This window comes from Petaurus breviceps, unplaced genomic scaffold, assembly GCF_028583685.1.
Source record: "Petaurus breviceps papuanus isolate PSGF00001 unplaced genomic scaffold, PetGlider_PUasm1.0 188, whole genome shotgun sequence".
Lineage (NCBI taxonomy): Eukaryota > Metazoa > Chordata > Mammalia > Diprotodontia > Petauridae > Petaurus > Petaurus breviceps.
The window spans coordinates 39,146,599-39,151,534 of NW_027185804.1; positions in this window are offsets into that span (position 1 = coordinate 39,146,599).

Consider the following 4,936-nt stretch of genomic DNA (forward strand, 5'->3'; position numbering starts at 1 on the left):
GAAGGAAGGAAGGAAGGAAGGAAGGAAGGAAGGAAGGAAGGAAGGAAGGAAAGAAGGAAGGAAAGACAAAAAGAAGAAAAAATATTCAAAAGGATGGTAAAATAATCAGTGAAAATAATTAATGTGCTAAGGAAATTTGATATAACATGTAGTATTTCATAATTCTATTTTTCTGTTCATGTCCTTAATTTTGATTTAAATAAATATAGTCTTAATCTTGAATAGAATATTTAATGATTTGCATCCATTGACAACTTATTTCCATTTTTGGTTATTTTGTCTTAAAATTTAAAAGAAAAATAAAGTGAACTGAACCACCTCTAAAGTTCCAGGCAACCCTGAATCATCCATTATTACATGAAGTAATCTCAAGCAAGTCTCCCTACTCACAATTTTCTGTAGTTTAATGTTAAAAACAACTGTCCTAAAACCATGTCAGCAAATCATCTACTTGATTTAATCTTCAAGTTAAATATTTTGTTGTTGTTGTTTATTTTAAACCTAAGTTCAATGAAAAACATACCATGTTACCCCTCCAAAAAATAATATTAATGTTGTAAGTCAGAGGACCATTCTGTAAAATTCTTTGGAATTTTCCTTGCACATATTGGGTGCCCATTTTACTAGCAACAGTAACAAGCATAGGAGTATCAAGTCTTTCCCCTATGTTCCTGAAGTTTAATGGGTTCAAATAGATCTCAAATTAATTTAGTAGGTAGAAAACCTAAATTTAATGCTTTCTCTATGAAAGTTCCTTGCTTACTTCTTTGTTTTTATTTTTAAAATCCAGATCTACAATTTCATGAAAATAGAAAAGTGCATCTTCTAATAGAGACTGACAACTCTTCCTGAGTTTACTCTTAAAGAGTTCATTGAGTGCTGGCATGATATTGACTATCTTAGGATCTCAGACATTATTAGTCAGAAATGTGATTTTACTTATTTTATTTTTTGCTTTTTGAAAGAGGAAAAGCAGGACATTCAGGGTTAAGTGACTTTGCCAAGGTCACATGGCTAGTAAGTGTTAAGTGTCTGAGGCCAGATTTGAACTCAGGTCCTGCTGACTCCAGGGTCAGTGCTCTATTCACTGTGCCACCCAGCCACACTGACTGTCTTATTTATTTGTTTATTCATTTATTCATTCATTCGTTCATTTATTTATTTTTATTCTTGATGCTTAAATTGCACAAATGTTATTGTTTGCCATGGGTACAACTGTTGCTAGTCATGCTAATTTTTATTAAGCCTTTAATCTAAGCAAAATACTGAACTGTATACTTTAGAATGAAAACAAAGAAAACAACAGCAACAAAACCCTTTATATAGGAACAGGTCAGTCTTCTCCTAGAGATAGAATTTAGTCAAGGGAAAAGAAGAAAAAATAAAGAAATAAACATTAACTAATTAAAAATACAAATAGAGGAGGCAAAGGGTAGAGGAAAGATATTATCTTAATTCAATATAAGGTCTTATGGGAAAAATGTAGTTGAATTAATAAAAAAAAATAAGTAAAAACGTTTTTTTCCTTGCTGTTTATCTTTCAAAATTCTTTTCTCCCAATGCCTCTGTGAAAGACTAACAAGTTTTATTTCACTGTTTGAATATCATTACTTGATTGAATAAATGAGATGGAATTAATCTAATTTCTTCTAGAGCTGAGGCATTTATAGGGGAAAATAGTTAATTTTTTTAGAATGAGCAGAAATATTAATGTATCACAATTCATATACTAGACTATGTCCTAGGTAGACTTGGATTCCAAGTGCCAGCAAATGGTATATAATGTTCATTAGAAAGAAAGAACTAGATTTTTAACCTGTTCCTTAAATAAGGTCCTAGAATTTGGGTTTATCTGAAGGAAGTTGGACTTTTAAGGCTTTTGCAGATATATTAGTATTACATTGTGTCAATCTGAGGATAATAGAACAAAAGGATGATAAATTAGACCAAGGAAAACAAGCATTCTCCAGTTGTCTGCATGCTTTAGTGCAGACCCAGGTAAATGCAGGACATTCCCACCTAGCCTTAGCACATGCCAGATACCAATAGTAGGATGCCAGCTTAGCACCAGGTAATCTTCCAGACCCTTATAGCCTCTAGCTGTCAGAACCAAAGGACCCAACACACAACGCCAGTGACTATGCTCCTGGCCACAACACAGAAAGCTTGGACAGTGCCCCCTTTATTCTAGCAGGAGACATCAACTTTAAAAGCCAGGAAACAGACATACAAGATGAGCAATAAACAAAAATGAACATTGACCATAGAAGGTGTCTATGGTAACAAGGGAGATCAAAACAGAAACTAAGAAGGGGACAACATCTGAAATATACCTACATATACCCTACCCTCAAAGGGGAATATGAATTGGTCTTGAGTCCAAAAAATACTTCTTGAAGTAGGATCAAGAAGGATTTTAAAAATCAAGTAGGAGAGGTAGCAGAACAGTTGGAAAAAGAAATGAGAGGTATGCAAAAGAGAGTCAATACCTCAGAAAAGGAAGGAAAAATATAGACTGAAGAAAACAGCTCCTTAAAAAGTAGAATCAGTCACATGGAAAAGGAGCTGACTGAAGACTAATTCCTTAACAATTAGAATTTGACTTGTCGAAGCTAATGAATCTATGAGATATCAAGAATCAGTCAAAGTCAAAAGCATGTAAAAATAGAAGAAATGTAAAATACCTCAGTGGAAAAACAACAAAAACAACTTGGAAAATAGACCCAGGGGAAAAAATTTAAGAATTAGTGGACTACTTGAAAGACATGAAAAAAAGGCTATACAGCATCTTTCATGAAATTACCAAGAAAAACTGCCCTGATATCCTAAACCAGAAGGTAAAGTAGCCATTGAAATCATCCACTGATCAACTGCTGAAAGAGATCCCAAAATGAAAACTTCAAAGCATATTGTAGAAAATCCCAGAATTATCAGTTCAAAGAGAAAATACTGCAAGCAGTCAGAAAGAAACCATTTAAATATCATGGAAACACAAGTTAGTATTACACAAGACTTAGCAGACTCTAAAACAAAGGATCAGAGGGGTTAGAATATGATATTCCAGAAGACAATGGAGCTTGGGTTATAACCAAGAAACAACTACCAAGCAAAATTAAGCAAAATTGTTTAAGTGAAAAGATATACTTTCAAGGAAAAAAGGGATTTTCAATAATTCCAATTAAAAGGAAAACATCAACCACAGAGCTGAGCAGAAAATGTAGTCTTCAAATACAAGACTCAATAGTAGCATAAAAAAGTAAAGAGGAAAGAAAAAAGTACATGTTATTCAATAATGTTTAACTGCTTACATTCTACATAGAAAAATGATAGTTGTAACTTTTCAGAATTCTATCTCTATTGTGACATTTATTAAAGGCACACACAGACAGAAAGTGTGGATATAAGGTGACTGATATGATGATAAAAAATAATTGAGGGGTAGGATAAAAAAGATTGTATGGGAGAATAAAATAGGGGAGGCAGAAAAAGGTAAATAGCATCACATGAACAGGTTCAAAGACTTCTTACAGTATAGGGAAATAAGGGAAAGAGGCTAGCAATATTTGAACCTTATTCTCATCAGATTTGACTAAAAGAGGGAATAATGTACATACTCAATTGGATACAGAAAACTATCTTACCCTATAGAAAGTAAATGGGAAAGGGGAAAGAAAAGGGAGGAGGCAAATAAAGGGCAAGGCAGATTGAGGAGGGTGATGGTTAGAAGCAAAACACTACTGGGAATTGAAAGGGAGAAAGTGGAGAGAAAAGCATTAGCAGGGGTGGAATATGATGGAGAAAAAGACAGAGTTAATCATAACTGTGAATATGAATGGGATGGAATCTCTCATAAAAGAGATCAAATGTAAAATAGTTATTAATCATTACAGCAAAAATAATATAACAAGTTTCTCTAAACACCTCATTTCTCAGATACATAGAGATCTGAATCAAATTTATAGAAATTAGTCATTATGCAATTGATAAATCATGAAAGGATATGAAAAGGCAGTTTTAAGATTGTGACATTTTAAAAGTTCAAGAGACATAATTTCTGGATAATTAAACATGTTATTAATAATACTAGCATTTTATTTTTTTTTAAAGCAATCAGGGTTTAGTAACTTCCTCAAGGTTACATGGCCAGTTATTTCTGGGTGTGGTGCCAAATGTCTGAGCCCAGATTCGATCCCCATGTCTTCCTGACACTGGAGCCAGTGCTCTTACTCACTGTGCTACCTGGTCGCCCCTAATACTAGCATTTTATAAATAAAAGTAGGCAGTGCCACTCTCCAATGCTGATGAACATGATGGCAGTGGGCTCACATCTTACATGCTTTTTGAAAAGTGTTTCAGAGGGTAACAATCAACTCTGACTGGTTAACAAGTAATGAGAGAAATCAAATATTATAGTGAGAGGGCAGAACTATTCAAATGAGTTTGAATATGTTATTTGCTTCTAAATTGCCCAGCCCTGGGCAATTTATTGAAAGAATTTATATCCACCCACACCTTTGTAGAGCACGTTGGGCTTCCATACATCAGAGTGAGTTCCATATAAGATTGGGTGGGGTCTGACCATGTTTGAGCAGATAGTTAAATAAACTTTCAGAGACTGAGCTTAAAAATGAATACTTTTTTTTTTAAATTTATTTTTTAATGCTTTATTAGCTTCTAATTTACATAATTCGTTTCCGCCAGATTTTGAGTTACAAATTTTCTCCCCGTTTTTCCCCCACCCATCCCCCCAAAACAGCAGTCCCACAGGATATCCCCACCTCCAATCTGCTCTCTCCCATATTTTCTCCCATACCCGTTTCAACTTTTCCAGTGGATCTCTATGCCTCAGTGCTTGTATATCTTTTTTTTCTTAATAACATGTAAGATGGTATTAATAATAGTATATATATATATATATATATATACACACATATAT